Genomic DNA, 17,100 nt, shown 5'->3' with positions numbered 1-17,100 from the left:
GACTGTCGCACACGCACTCAGCGTCAGCAGCGGAGCTGACAGTTGAACGGCGGCTAAATACGTTTTTCACAGACGTTACAGGTTGGAATTGTGGCCTCAATCCAGTGCCTGTGACCACTAACGTTTGAGTGGACGGGATAGCGATTAGATCAACCGGAGGTCACGTGGACCATCACGCGGGATACACCTACTGTGGCGGCCCAGAAAAGGCCATCGCCTAGTTTGGACTGCCGCACACGCATTCAGCGTCAGCAGTGGAGCTGACTGTTGAAGGGCGGCTAAATACGTTTTTCACGGACGTTACAGGTTGGAACTGTGGCCTCAAACCAGTGATTGTGACCACTAACGTTGGAGCGGACGGGATAACGATTAGATCAAAAGGACATCGCCCCCTATGGACTGTCGCACACGCACTCAGCGTCAGCAGCGGAGCTTGCAGTTGAACGGCAGCTAAATACGTTTTTCACAGACGTTACAGGATGGAACTGTGGCCTCAAACCAGTGCCTCCTGACGACTAACGTTGGAGCGGACGGGATAACCATTAGATTAACCGGAGGCCACATGGACCATCACGCGGGATACACCTACCGTGGCGGCCTACAAAAGGACATCGCCTCCTCATAGTTGTCGCACAAGCACTCAGCAGCAGCACTGGAGCTGACAGTTGCACGACGGCTAAATGCGTTTTTCACGGACGTTACAGGTTGGAACTGTGGCCTTAAACCAGTGCCTGTGACCACTAACATTGGAGCGGACGGGATAACGATTAGATCAACCGGAGGCCACGTGGACCATCACGCGGGATACACCTACCGTGGCGGCCTACAAAAGGCCATCGCCCCCTTTGGACTGCCGCAGAAGCATTCAGAGGCACCAGTGGAGCTGACAGTTGAACGGTGGCTAAATACGTTTTTCGTGGACGTTACAGGTTGCAACTGTGTCCTCAAACCAGTGCCTGTGACGACTAACGATGGAGCGGACGGGATAACGATTAGATCAACCGGAGGCCACGTGGACCATCACGCGGGATACACCTACCGTGGCGGCCTACAAAAGGCCATCGCCCCCTTTGGACTGCCGCAGAAGCAATCAGCGGCAGCAGTGCAGCTGACAGTTGAACGGCGGCTAAATACGTTTTTCACGGACGTTACAGGTTGGAACTGTGCCCTCAAACCAGTGCCTGTGACGACTAACGTTCGAGCGGACGGGATAACGATTAGATCAAAAGGACATCGCCCCCTATGGACTGTCGCACACGCACTCAGCGTCAGCAGCGGAGCTTGCAGTTGAACGGCAGCTAAATACGTTTTTCACAGACGTTACAGGATGGAACTGTGGCCTCAAACCAGTGCCTCCTGACGACTAACGTTGGAGCGGACGGGATAACCATTAGATTAACCGGAGGCCACATGGACCATCACGCGGGATACACCTACCGTGGCGGCCTACAAAAGGACATCGCCTCCTCATAGTTGTCGCACATGCACTCAGCAGCAGCACTGGAGCTGACAGTTGCACGACGGCTAAATGCGTTTTTCACGGACGTTACAGGTTGGAACTGTGGCCTTAAACCAGTGCCTGTGACCACTAACATTGGAGCGGACGGGATAACGATTAGATCAACCGGAGGTCACGTGGACCATCACGCGGGATACACCTACTGTGGCGGCCCAGAAAAGGCCATCGCCCCCTTTGGACTGCCGCACACGCATTCAGCCTCAACAGTGGAGCTTACTGTTGAACGGCGGCTAAATACGTTTTTCACGGACGTTACAGGTTGGAACTGTGGCCTCAAACCAGTGCCTGTGACTACTAACGTTGGAGCGGACGGGATAACGATTAGAACAACCGGAGGCCACGTGGACCATCACGCGGGATACACCTACCGTGGCGGCCTACAAAAGGATGTCGCCCCCTTTGGACTGTCGCACACGCACTCAGCGGCAGCAGCGGAGCTTACAGTTGAACGGCGGCTAAATGCGTTTTTCACGGACGTTACAGGTTGGAACTGTGGCCTCAAACTAGTGCCTGTGACGACTAACGTTGGAGCCGACGGGATAACGATAAGATCAAAAGGACATCGCCCCCTTTGGACATTCGCACACGCACTCAGCGGCAGTAGCAGAGCTTACAGTCGAACGGCAGCTAAATACGTTTTTCACAGACGTTACAGGTTGGAACTGTTGCCTCAAACCAGTGCCTGTGACGACTAACGTTGGAGCGGACGGGAGAACGATTAGATCAAAAAGACATCGCCCCCTTTGGACTGTCGCACACGCACTCAGCGGCAGCAGCGGAGCTGACAGTTGAACGGCAGCTAAATACGTTTTTCACAGACGTTACAGGTTGGAACTGTGGCCTCAAACCACTACCTGTGACGACTAATGTTGGAGCGGACGGGATAATGTTTAGATCAGCCGGAGGCAACGTGGACCATCACGCGGGATACACCTACCATGGCGGCCTACAAAAAGACATCGCCCCCTTTGGACTGTCGCACACGCACTCAGCGGCAGCAGCGGAGCAAACAGTTGAACGGTGGCTAAATGCGTATTTCACGGACGTTACAGGTTGGAACTGTGGCCTCAAACCAGCGCCTGTGACGACTAAGGTATGAGCGGACGATATAACGATTAGATCAAATGGACATCGCCCCTTTTGGACTGTCGCACACGCACTCAGCGGCAGCAGCGGAGCTGACAGTTGAACAGCAGCTAAATACGTTTTTTACAGACGTAACAGGTTGGAACTGTGGCCTCAAACCAGTGCCTGTGACGCCTAACGTTGGAGCGGACGGGATAACGATTAGATCAACCGGAGGCCACGTGGACCATCACGCGGGATACACCTACCGTGGCGGCCTACAAAAGGATGTCGCCCCCTTTGGACTGTCGCACACGCACTCAGCGGCAGCAGCGGAGCTTACAGTTGAACGGCGGCTAAATGCGTTTTTCACGGACGTTACAGGTTGGAACTGTGGCCTCAAACTAGTGCCTGTGACGACTAACGTTGGAGCCGACGAGATAACGATAACATCAAAAGGACATCGCCCCCTTTGGACATTCGCACACGCACTCAGCGGCAGTAGCAGAGCTTACAGTCGAACGGCAGCTAAATACGTTTTTCACAGACGTTACAGGTTGGAACTGTTGCCTCAAACCAGTGCCTGTGACGACTAACGTTCGAGCGGACGGGATAACGATTAGATCAAAAGGACATCGCCCCCTTTGGACTGTCGCACACGCACTCAGCGGCAGCAGCGGAGCTGACAGTTGAACGGCAGCTAAATACGTTTTTTCACAGACGTTACAGGTTGGAACTGTGGCCTCAAACCAGTGCCTGTGACGACTAACGTTGGAGGGGATGGGATAACGTTTAGATCAACCGGAGGCTACGTGGACCATCACGCGAGATACGCCTACCGAGGCGGCCTACAAAAGGCCATCGCCCCCTTTGGACTGTCGCACACGAACTCAGCGGCAGCAGCGGAGCAAACAGTTGAACGGTGGCTAAATGCGTTTTTCACGGACGTTACAGGTTGGAACTGTGCCCTCAAACCAGTGCCTGTGACGACTAACGTTGGAGCGGACGGGATAACGATTAGATCAACCGGAGGCCACGTGGACCATCACGCGGGATACACCTACCGTGGCGGCCTACAAAAGGACATCGCCTCCTCATAGTTGTCGCACATGCACTCAGCAGCAGCACTGGAGATGACAGTTGCACGACGGTTAAATGCGTTTTTCACAGACGTTACAGGTTGGAACTGTGGCCTCAAACCAGTGCCTGTGACCACTAACATTGGAGCGGACGGGATAACGATTAGATCAACCGGAGGTCACGTGGACCATCACGCGGGATACACCTACCGTGGCGGCCCAGAAAAGGCCATCGCCCCCTTTGGACTGCCGCACACGCATTCAGCGTCAGCAGTGGAGCTTACTGTTGAACGGCGGCTAAATACGTTTTTCACGGACGTTACAGGTTGGAACTGTGGCCTCAAACCAGTGCCTGTGACGACTAACGTTGGAGTAGACGGGATAACGATTAGATCAACCGGAGGCCACGTGGACCATCACGCGGGATACACCTACCGTGGCGGCCTACAAAAGGATGTCACCCCCTTTGGACTGTCGCACACGCACTCAGCGGCAGCAGCGGAGCTTACAGTTGAACGGCGGCTAAATGCGTTTTTCACGGACGTTACAGGTTGGAACTGTGGCCTCAAACTACTGCCTGTGACGACTAACGTTGGAGCGGACGGGAGAACGATTAGATCAAAAAGACATCGCCCCCTTTGGACTGTCGCACACGCACTCAGCGGCAGCAGCGGAGCTGACAGTTGAACGGCAGCTAAATACGTTTTTCACAGACGTTACAGGTTGGAACTGTGGCCTCAAACCACTACCTGTGACGACTAACGTTGGAGCGGACGGGATAATGTTTAGATCAGCCGGAGGCAACGTGGACCATCACGCGGGATACACCTACCATGGCGGCCTACAAAAAGACATCGCCCCCTTTGGACTGTCGCACACGCACTCAGCGGCAGCAGCGGAGCAAACAGTTGAACGGTGGCTAAATGCGTATTTCACGGACGTTACAGGTTGGAACTGTGGCCTCAAACCAGCGCCTGTGACGACTAAGGTATGAGCGGACGATATAACGATTAGATCAAATGGACATCGCCCCTTTTGGACTGTCGCACACGCACTCAGCGGCAGCAGCGGAGCTGACAGTTGAACAGCAGCTAAATACGTTTTTACAGACGTAACAGGTTGGAACTGTGGCCTCAAACCAGTGCCTGTGACGCCTAACGTTGGAGCGGACGGGATAACGATTAGATCAAAAGGACATCGCCCCCTTTGGACTGTCGCACAGGCACTCAGCGGCAGCAGCGGAGCTGACAGTTGAACGGCAGCTAAATACGTTTTTCACAGAAGTTACAGGTTGGAACTGTGGCCTCAAACCAGTGCCTGTGACGACTAAAGTTGGAGCGGACGGGATAACGATTAGATCAAAAGGACAAAGCCCCCTTTGGACTGTCGCACACGAATTCAGCGGCAGAAGCGGAGCTGACAGTTGAACGGCAGCTAAATACGTTTTTCACAGAGGTTACAGGTTGGAATTGTGGCCTCAAACCAGTGCCTGTGACGACTAACGTTGGAGCGGACGAGATAACGATTAGATCAACCGGAGGCCACGTGGACCATCACGCGGGATACACCTACGGTGGCGGCCTACAAAAGGCCATCGCCCCCTTTGGACTGCCGCACAAGCATTCAGCGGCAGCAGCGGAGCTTACAGTTGAACGGCGGCTAAATACGTTTTTCACGGACGTTACAGGTTGGAACTGTGGCCTCAAACCAGTGCCTGTGACGACTCACGTTGGAGCGGACGGGCTAACGATTAGATCAACCGGAGGCCACGTGGACCATCACGCGGGATACACCTAGCGTGGCGGCCTACAAAAGGACGTCGCCCCCTTTGGACTGTCGCACACGCACTCAGCGGCAGCAGCGGAGCTTACAGTTGAACGGCAGCTAAATACGTTTTTCACAGACGTTACAGGTTGGAACTGTGGCCTCAAACCAGCGCCTGTGACGACTAACGTTGGAGCGGACGGGATAACGATTAGATCAACCGGAGGCCATGTGGACCATCACGCGGGATACACCTACAATGGCGGCCTAAAAACGGCCATCGCCCCGTGTGGACTGCCGCAAACGCAATCAGCGGCAGCAGCGGAGCTGACAGTTGAACCGCGGCAAAATACGTTTTTCACGGACGTTACAGGTTGGAACTGTGCCCTCAAACCAGTGCCTGTGACGACTAACGTTGGAGCGGACGGGATAACGATTAGTTCAACCGGAGGCCACGTGGACCATCACGCGGGATACACCTACCGTGGCGGCCTACAAAAGGACATCGCCCCCTTTGGACTGTCGCACACGCACTCAGCGGCAGCAGTGGAGCAAACAGTTGAACGGTGGCTAAATGGGGTTTTCACGGAGGTTACAGGTTGGAACTGTTGCCTCAAACCAGTGCCTGTGACGACTAACGTTGGAGCGGACGAGAGAACGATTAGATCAAAAAGACATCGCCCCCTTTGGACTGTCGGACACGCACTCAGCGGCAGCAGCGGAGCTTACAGTTGAACGGCAGCTAAATACGTTTTTCACGGACGTTACAGGTTGGAACTGTGGCCTCAAACTAGTGCCTGTGACGACTAACGTTGGAGCGGACGGGATAACGATAAGATCAAAAAGACATCGCCCCCTTTGGACTTTCGCACACGCACTCAGCGGCAGTAGCAGAGCTTACAGTCGAACGGCAGCTAAATACGTTTTTCACAGACGTTACAGGTTGGAACTGTTGCCTCAAACCAGTGCCTGTGACGACTAACGTTGGAGCGGACGGGAGAACGATTAGATCAAAAAGACATCGCCCCCTTTGGCCTGTCGCACACGCACTCAGCGGCAGCAGCGGAGCTGACAGTTGATCGGCAGCTAAATACGTTTTTCACAGACGTTACAGGTTGGAACTGTGGCCTCAAACCACTACCTGTGACGACTAACGTTGGAGCGGACGGGATAATGTTTGGATCAGCCGGAGGCAACGTGGACCATCACGCGGGATACACCTACCATGGCGGCCTACAAAAAGACATCGCCCTCTTTGGACTGTCGCACACGCACTCAGCGGCAGCAGCGGAGCAAACAGTTGAACGGTGGCTAAATGCGTATTTCACGGACGTTACAGGTTGGAACTGTGGCCTCAAACCAGCGCCTGTGACGACTAAGGTATGAGCGGACGATATAACGATTAGATCAAATGGACATCGCCCCTTTTGGACTGTCGCACACGCACTCAGCGGCAGCAGCGGAGCTGACAGTTGAACAGCAGCTAAATACGTTTTTTACAGACGTAACAGGTTGGAACTGTGGCCTCAAACCAGTGCCTGTGACGCCTAACGTTGGAGCGGACGGGATAACGATTAGATTAAAAGGACATCGCCCCCTTTGGACTGTCGCACAGGCACTCAGCGGCAGCAGCGGAGCTGACAGTTGAACGGCAGCTAAATACGTTTTTCACAGAAGTTACAGGTTGGAACTGTGGCCTCAAACCAGTGCCTGTGACGACTAAAGTTGGAGCGGACGGGATAACGATTAGATCAAAAGGACAAAGCCCCCTTTGGACTGTCGCACACGAACTCAGCGGCAGAAGCGGAGCTGACAGTTGAACGGCAGCTAAATACGTTTTTCACAGAGGTTACAGGTTGGAATTGTGGCCTCAAACCAGTGCCTGTGACGACTAACGTTGGAGCGGACGAGATAACGATTAGATCAACCGGAGGCCACGTGGACCATCACGCGGGATACGCCTACGGTGGCGGCCTACAAAAGGCCATCGCCCCCTTTGGACTGCCGCACAAGCATTCAGCGGCAGCAGCGGAGCTTACAGTTGAACGGCGGCTAAATACGTTTTTCACGGACGTTACAGGTTGGAACTGTGGCCTCAAACCAGTGCCTGTGACGACTCACGTTGGAGCGGACGGGCTAACGATTAGATCAACCGGAGGCCACGTGGACCATCACGCGGGATACACCTACCGTGGCGGCCTACAAAAGGACGTCGCCCCCTTTGGACTGTCGCACACGCACTCAGCGGCAGCAGCGGAGCTTACAGTTGAACGGCAGCTAAATACGTTTTTCACAGACGTTACAGGTTGGAACTGTGGCCTCAAACCAGCGCCTGTGACGACTAACGTTGGAGCGGACGGGATAACGATTAGATCAACCGGAGGCCACGTGGACCATCACGCGGGATACACCTACCATGGCGGCCTAAAAACGGCCATCGCCCCGTGTGGACTGCCGCAAACGCAATCAGCGGCAGCAGCGGAGCTGACAGTTGAACGGCGGCTAAATACGTTTTTCACGGATGTTACATTTTGGAACTGTGCCCTCAAACCAGTGCCTGTGACGACTAACGTTGGAGCGGACGGGATAACGATTAGATCAACCGGAGGCCACGTGGACCATCACGCGGGATACACCTACCGTGGCGGCCTACAAAAGGACATCGCCCCCTTTGGACTGTCGCACACGCACTCAGCGGCAGCAGTGGAGCAAACAGTTGAACGGTGGCTAAATGGGTTTTTCACGGACGTTACAGGTTGGAACTGTTGCCTCAAACCAGTGCCTGTGACGACTAACGTTGGAGCGGACGAGAGAACGATTAGATCAAAAAGACATCGCCCCCTTTGGACTGTCGCACACGCACTCAGCGGCAGCAGCGGAGCTGACAGTTGAACGGCAGCTAAATACGTTTTTCACAGACGTTACAGGTTGGAACTGTGGCCTCAAACCAGTGCCTGTGACGACTAACGTTGGAGGGGACGGGATAACGTTTAGATCAACTGGAGGCTACGCGGACCATCACGCGAGATACACCTACCGAGGCGGCCTACAAAAGGCCATCGCCCCCTTTGGACTGTCGCACACGAACTCTGCGGCAGCAGCGGAGCAAACAGTTGAACGGTGGCTAAATGCGTTTTTCACGGACGTTACAGGTTGGAACTGTGGCCTCAAACCAGCGCCTGTGACGACTAAGGTTGGAGTGGACGGGATAATGATTAGATCAAATGGACATCGCCCGCTTTGGACTGGCGCACACGCACTCAGCGGCAGCAGCGGAGCTTACAGTTGAAGGGCGGCTAAATACGTTTTTCACGGACGTTACAGGTTGGAACTGTGGCCTCAAACCAGTGCCTGTGACGACTCACGTTGGAGCGGACGGGCTAACGATTAGATCAACCGGAGGCCACGTGGACCATCACGCGGGATACACCTACCGTGGCGGCCTACAAAAGGACGTCGCCCCCTTTGGACTGTCGCACACGCACTCAGCGGCAGCAGCGGAGCTTACAGTTGAACGGCAGCTAAATACGTTTTTCACAGACGTTAGAGGTTGGAACTGTGGCCTCAAACCAGCGCCTGTGACGACTAACGTTGGAGCGGACGGGATAACGATTAGATCAACCGGAGGCCACGTGGACCATCACGCGGGATACACCTACCATGGCGGCCTACAAACGGCCATCGCCCCGTGTGGACTGCCGCAAACGCATTCAGCGGCAGCAGCGGAGCTGACAGTTGAACGGCGGCTAAATACGTTTTTCACGGATGTTACATTTTGGAACTGTGGCCTCAAACCAGTGCCTGTGACGACTAACGTTGGAGCGGACGGGATAACGATTACATCAAAAGGACATCGCCCCCCTTGGACTGTCGCACACGCACTCAGCGGCAGCAGCGCAGCTGACAGTTAAACGGCAGCTAAATACGTTTTTCACAGACGTTACAGGTTGGAACTGTGGCCTCAAACCAGTGCCTGCGACGACTAACGTTGGAGGAGACGGGATAACGATTAGATCAACCGGAGGTCACGTGGACCATCACGCGGGATACACCTACCGTGGCGGCCTTCAAAGGGCCATCGCCCCCTTTGGACTGCCGCACACACATTCAGAGGCAGCAGGCAGCAGTGGAGCTGACAGTTGAACGGCGCCTAAATACGTTTTTAACGGACGTAACAGGTTGGAACTGTGGCCTCAAACCAGTGCCTGTGACGACTAACAATTAGATCAACTGGAGGCCACGTGGACCATCACGCGGGATACACCTACCGTGGCGGCCTACAAAAGGACATCGCCCCCTTTGGACTGTCGCACACGCACTCAGCGGCATCAGTGGAGCTAACTGTTGAACGGCGGCTAAATACGTTTTTCACGGACGTTACAGGTTGGAACTGTGGCCTCAAACCAGCGCCTGTGACGACTAACCTTGGAGCGGACGGGATAACGATTAGATCAACCGGAGGTCACGTGGACCATCACGCGGGATACACCTACCGTGGCGGCCTACAAAAGGCCATCGCCCCCTTTGGACTGCCGCACACGCATTCAGAGGCACCAGTGGAGCTGACAGTTGAACGGTGGCTAAATACGTTTTTCGTGGACGTTACAGGTTGGAACTGTGGCCTCAAACCAGTGCCTGTGACGACTAACGTTGGAGCGGACGGGATAACGATTACTACAACCGGAGGCCACGTAGACCATCACGCGGGATACACCTATCGTGGCTGCCTACAAAAGCCCATCGCCCCCTTTGGACTGTCGCACACGCACTCAGCGGCATCAATGGAGCTAACTGTTGAACGGCGGCTAAATACGTTTTTCACGGACGTTACAGGTTGGAACTGTGGCCTCAAACCAGCGCCTGTGACGACTAACCTTGGAGCGGACGGGATAACGATTAGATCAACCGGAGGTCACGTGGACCATCACGCGGGATACACCTACCGTGGCGGCCTACAAAAGGCCATCGCCCCCTTTGGACTGCCGCAGAAGCATTCAGCGGCAGCAGTGCTGCTGACAGTTGAACGGCGGCTAAATACGTTTTTTACGGACGTTACAGGTTGGAACTGTGGCCTCAAACTAGTGCCTGTGACGACTAACATTGCAGCGGACGGAATAACGATTAGATCAAAAGGACATCGCCCCCTTTGGACTTGCGCACACGCACTCAGCGGCAGCAGCGGAGCTGACAGTTGAACGGCAGCTAAATACGTTTTTCACATACGTTACAGGATGGAACTGTGGCGTCAAACCAGTGCCTCTGACGACTAACGTTGGAGCGGACGGGATAACGATTAGATCAAAAGGACATCGCCCCCTTTGGACTGTCGCACACACACTCAGCGTCAGCAGCGGAGCTGACAGTTGAACGGCGGCTAAATACGTTTTTCACAGACGTTATAGGTTGGAATTGTGGCCTCAATCCAGTGCCTGTGACCACTAACGTTTGAGTGGACGGAATAGCGATTAGATCAACCGGAGGTCACGTGGACCATCACGCGGGATACACCTACTGTGGCGGCCCAGAAAAGGCCATCGCCCACTTTGGACTGCCGCACACGCATTCAGCGTCAGCAGTGGAGCTGACTGTTGAAGGGCGGCTGAATACGTTTTTCACGGACGTTACAGGTTGGAACTGTGGCCTCAAACCAGTGATTGTGACCACTAACGTTGGAGCGGACGGGATAACGATTAGATCAACCGGAGGCCACGTGGACCATCACGCGGGATACACCTACCGTGGCGGCCTACAAAAGGCCATCGCCCCCTTTGGACTGCCGCAGAAGCATTCAGAGGCACCAGTGGAGCTGACAGTGGAACGGTGGCTAAATACGTTTTTCGTGGACGTTACAGGTTGGAACTGTGTCCTCAAACCAGTGCCTGTGACGACTAACGATGGAGCGGACGGGATAACGATTAGATCAACCGGAGGCCACGTGGACCATCACGCGGGATACACCTACCGTGGCGGCCTACAAAAGGCCATCGCCCCCTTTGGACTGCCGCAGAAGCAATCAGCGGCAGCAATGCAGCTGACAGTTGAACGGCGGCTAAATACGTTTTTCACGGACGTTACAGGTTGGAACTGTGCCCTCAAACCAGTGCCTGTGACGACTAACGTTCGAGCGGACGGGATAACGATTAGATCAAAAGGACATCGCCCCCTATGGACTGTCGCACACGCACTCAGCGTCAGCAGCGGAGCTTGCAGTTGAACGGCAGCTAAATACGTTTTTCACAGACGTTACAGGATGGAACTGTGGCCTCAAACCAGTGCCTCCTGACGACTAACGTTGGAGCGGACGGGATAACCATTAGATTAACCGGAGGCCACATGGACCATCACGCGGGATACACCTACCGTGGCGGCCTACAAAAGGACATCGCCTCCTCATAGTTGTCGCACATGCACTCAGCAGCAGCACTGGAGCTGACAGTTGCACGACGGCTAAATGCGTTTTTCACGGACGTTACAGGTTGGATCTGTGGCCTCAAACCAGTGCCTGTGACCACTAACATTGGAGCGGACGGGATAACGATTAGATCAACCGGAGGTCACGTGGACCATCACGCGGGATACACCTACCGTGGCGGCCCAGAAAAGGCCATCGCCCCCTTTGGACTGCCGCACACGCATTCAGCGTCAGCAGTGGAGCTTACTGTTGAACGGCGGCTAAATACGTTTTTCACGGACGTTACAGGTTGGAACTGTGGCCTCAAACCAGTGCCTGTGACGACTAACGTTGGAGCGGACGGGATAACGATTAGATCAACCGGAGGCCACGTGGACCATCACTCGGGATACACCTACCATGGCGGCCTACAAAAGGATGTCGCCCCCTTTGGACTGTCGCACACGCACTCAGCGGCAGCAGCGGAGCTTACAGTTGAACGGCGGCTAAATGCGTTTTTCACGGACGTTACAGGTTGGAACTGTGGCCTCAAACTAGTGCCTGTGACGACTAACGTTGGAGCGGACGGGATAACGATAAGATCAAAAGGACATCGCCCTCTTTGGACATTCGCACACGCACTCAGCGGCAGTAGCAGAGCTTACAGTCGAACGGCAGCTAAATACGTTTTTCACAGACGTTACAGGTTGGAACTGTTGCCTCAAACCAGTGACTGTGACGACTAACGTTGGAGCGGACGGGAGAACGATTAGATCAAAAAGACATCGCCCCCTTTGGACTGTCGCACACGCACTCAGCGGCAGCAGCGGAGCTGACAGTTGAACGGCAGCTAAATACGTTTTTTCACAGACGTTACAGGTTGGAACTGTGGCCTCAAACCAGTGCCTGTGACGACTAACGTTGGAGGGGACGGGATAACGTTTAGATCAACCGGAGGCTACGTGGACCATCACGCGAGATACACCTACCGAGGCGGCCTACAAAAGGCCATCGCCCCCTTTGGACTGTCGCACACGAACTCAGCGGCAGCAGCGGAGCAAACAGTTGAACGGTGGCTAAATGCGTTTTTCACGGACGTTACAGGTTGGAACTGTGCCCTCAAACCAGTGCCTGTGACGACTAACGTTGGAGCGGACGGGATAACGATTAGATCAACCGGAGGCCACGTGGACCATCACGCGGGATACACCTACCGTGGCGGCCTACAAAAGGACATCGCCCCCTTTGGACTGTCGCACACGCACTCAGCGGCAGCAGTGGAGCAAACAGTTGAACGGTGGCTAAATGGGTTTTTCACGGACGTTACAGGTTGGAACTGTTGCCTCAAACCAGTGCCTGTGACGACTAACGTTGGAGCGGACGAGAGAACGATTAGATCAAAAAGACATCGCCCCCTTTGGACTGTCGCACACGCACTCAGCGGCAGCAGCGGAGCTGACAGTTGAACAGCAGCTAAATACGTTTTTCACAGACGTTACAGGTTGGAACTGTGGCCTCAAACCAGTGCCTGTGACGACTAACGTTGGAGGGGACGGGATAACGTTTAGATCAACTGGAGGCTACGCGGACCATCACGCGAGATACACCTACCGAGGCGGTCTACAAAAGGCCATCGCCCCCTTTGGACTGTCGCACACGAACTCTGCGGCAGCAGCGGAGCAAACAGTTGAACGGTGGCTAAATGCGTTTTTCACGGACGTTACAGGTTGGAACTGTGGCCTCAAACCAGCGCCTGTGACGACTAAGGTTGGAGCGGACGGGATAATGATTAGATCAAATGGACATCGCCCGCTTTGGGCTGGCGCACACGCACTCAGCGGCAGCAGCGGAGCTGACAGTTCAACGGTGGCTAAATACGTTTTTCACAGACGTTACAGGTTGGAACTGTGGCCTCAAACCAGTGCCTGTGACGACTAAAGTTGGAGCGGACGGGATAACGATTAGATCAAAAGGACAAAGCCCCCTTTGGACTGTCGCACACGAACTCAGCGGCAGAAGCGGAGCTGACAGTTGAACGGCAGCTAAATACGTTTTTCACAGAGGTTACAGGTTGGAATTGTGGCCTCAAACCAGTGCCTGTGACGACTAACGTTGGAGCGGACGAGATAACGATTAGATCAACCGTAGGCCACGTGGACCATCACGCGGGATACGCCTACGGTGGCGGCCTACAAAAGGCCATCGCCCCCTTTGGACTGCCGCACAAGCATTCAGCGGCAGCAGCGGAGCTTACAGTTGAACGGCGGCTAAATACGTTTTTCACGGACGTTACAGGTTGGAACTGTGGCCTCAAACCAGTGCCTGTGACGACTCACGTTGGAGCGGACGGGCTAACGATTAGATCAACCGGAGGCCACGTGGACCATCACGCGGGATACACCTACCGTGGCGGCCTACAAAAGGACGTCGCCCCCTTTGGACTGTCGCACACGCACTCAGCGGCAGCAGCGGAGCTTACAGTTGAACGGCAGCTAAATACGTTTTTCACAGACGTTACAGGTTGGAACTGTGGCCTCAAACCAGCGCCTGTGACGACTAACGTTGGAGCGGACGGGATAACGATTAGATCAACCGGAGGCCACGTGGACCATCACGCGGGATACACCTACCATGGCGGCCTAAAAACGGCCATCGCCCCGTGTGGACTGCCGCAAACGCAATCAGCGGCAGCAGCGGAGCTGACAGTTGAACGGCGGCTAAATACGTTTTTCACGGATGTTACATTTTGGAACTGTGCCCTCAAACCAGTGCCTGTGACGACTAACGTTGGAGCGGACGGGATAACGATTAGATCAACCGGAGGCCACGTGGACCATCACGCGGGATACACCTACCGTGGCGGCCTACAAAAGGACATCGCCCCCTTTGGACTGTCGCACACGCACTCAGCGGCAGCAGTGGAGCAAACAGTTGAACGGTGGCTAAATGGGTTTTTCACGGACGTTACAGGTTGGAACTGTTGCCTCAAACCAGTGCCTGTGACGACTAACGTTGGAGCGGACGGGATAACGATTAGATCAACCGGAGGCCACGTGGACCATCACGCGGGATACACCTACCGTGGCGGCCTACAAAAGGATGTCGCCCCCTTTGGACTGTCGCACACGCACTCAGCGGCAGCAGTGGAGCAAACAGTTGAACGGTGGCTAAATGGGTTTTTCACGGACGTTACAGGTTGGAACTGTTGCCTCAAACCAGTGCCTGTGACGACTAACGTTGGAGCGGACGGGATAACGATTAGATCAACCGGAGGTCACGTGGACCATCACGCGGGATACACCTACCGTGGCGGCCTACAAAAGGCCATCGCCCCCTTTGGACTGCCGCAGAAGCATTCAGCGGCAGCAGTGCTGCTGACAGTTGAACGGCGGCTAAATACGTTTTTTACGGACGTTACAGGTTGGAACTGTGGCCTCAAACTAGTGCCTGTGACGACTAACATTGCAGCGGACGGAATAACGATTAGATCAAAAGGACATCGCCCCCTTTGGACTTGCGCACACGCACTCAGCGGCAGCAGCGGAGCTGACAGTTGAACGGCAGCTAAATACGTTTTTCACATACGTTATAGGTTGGAATTGTGGCCTCAATCCAGTGCCTGTGACCACTAACGTTTGAGTGGACGGAATAGCGATTAGATCAACCGGAGGTCACGTGGACCATCACGCGGGATACACCTACTGTGGCGGCCCAGAAAAGGCCATCGCCCACTTTGGACTGCCGCACACGCATTCAGCGTCAGCAGTGGAGCTGACTGTTGAAGGGCGGCTGAATACGTTTTTCACGGACGTTACAGGTTGGAACTGTGGCCTCAAACCAGTGATTGTGACCACTAACGTTGGAGCGGACGGGATAACGATTAGATCAACCGGAGGCCACGTGGACCATCACGCGGGATACACCTACCGTGGCGGCCTACAAAAGGCCATCGCCCCCTTTGGACTGCCGCAGAAGCATTCAGAGGCACCAGTGGAGCTGACAGTTGAACGGTGGCTAAATACGTTTTTAGTGGACGTTACAGGTTGGAACTGTGTCCTCAAACCAGTGCCTGTGACGACTAACGATGGAGCGGACGGGATAACGATTAGATCAACCGGAGGCCACGTGGACCATCACGCGGGATACACCTACCGTGGCGGCCTACAAAAGGCCATCGCCCCCTTTGGACTGCCGCAGAAGCAATCAGCGGCAGCAATGCAGCTGACAGTTGAACGGCGGCTAAATACGTTTTTCACGGACGTTACAGGTTGGAACTGTGCCCTCAAACCAGTGCCTGTGACGACTAACGTTCGAGCGGACGGGATAACGATTAGATCAAAAGGACATCGCCCCCTATGGACTGTCGCACACGCACTCAGCGTCAGCAGCGGAGCTTGCAGTTGAACGGCAGCTAAATACGTTTTTCACAGACGTTACAGGATGGAACTGTGGCCTCAAACCAGTGCCTCCTGACGACTAACGTTGGAGCGGACGGGATAACCATTAGATTAACCGGAGGCCACATGGACCATCACGCGGGATACACCTACCGTGGCGGCCTACAAAAGGACATCGCCTCCTCATAGTTGTCGCACATGCACTCAGCAGCAGCACTGGAGCTGACAGTTGCACGACGGCTAAATGCGTTTTTCACGGACGTTACAGGTTGGAACTGTGGCCTCAAACCAGTGCCTGTGACCACTAACATTGGAGCGGACGGGATAACGATTAGATCAACCGGAGGTCACGTGGACCATCACGCGGGATACACCTACCGTGGCGGCTCAGAAAAGGCCATCGCCCCCTTTGGACTGCCGCACACGCATTCAGCGTCAGCAGTGGAGCTTACTGTTGAACGGCGGCTAAATACGTTTTTCACGGACGTTACAGGTTGGAACTGTGGCCTCAAACCAGTGCCTGTGACGACTAACGTTGGAGCGGACGGGATAACGATTAGATCAACCGGAGGCCACGTGGACCATCACGCGGGATACACCTACCGTGGCGGCCTACAAAAGGATGTCGCCCCCTTTGGACTGTCGCACACGCACTCAGCGGCAGCAGCGGAGCTTACAGTTGAACGGCGGCTAAATGCGTTTTTCACGGACGTTACAGGTTGGAACTGTGGCCTCAAACTAGTGCCTGTGACGACTAACGTTGGAGCGGACGGGATAACGATAAGATCAAAAGGACATCGCCCTCTTTGGACATTCGCACACGCACTCAGCGGCAGTAGCAGAGCTTACAGTCGAACGGCAGCTAAATACGTTTTTCACAGACGT

This window comes from Dermacentor silvarum, chromosome 10 (genome assembly GCF_013339745.2).
Source record: "Dermacentor silvarum isolate Dsil-2018 chromosome 10, BIME_Dsil_1.4, whole genome shotgun sequence".
In the NCBI taxonomy this organism is placed as follows: Eukaryota; Metazoa; Arthropoda; class Arachnida; order Ixodida; family Ixodidae; genus Dermacentor; species Dermacentor silvarum.
The sequence above is the reverse complement of the archived record's forward strand: the minus strand, read 5'-3'. Positions refer to the sequence as shown.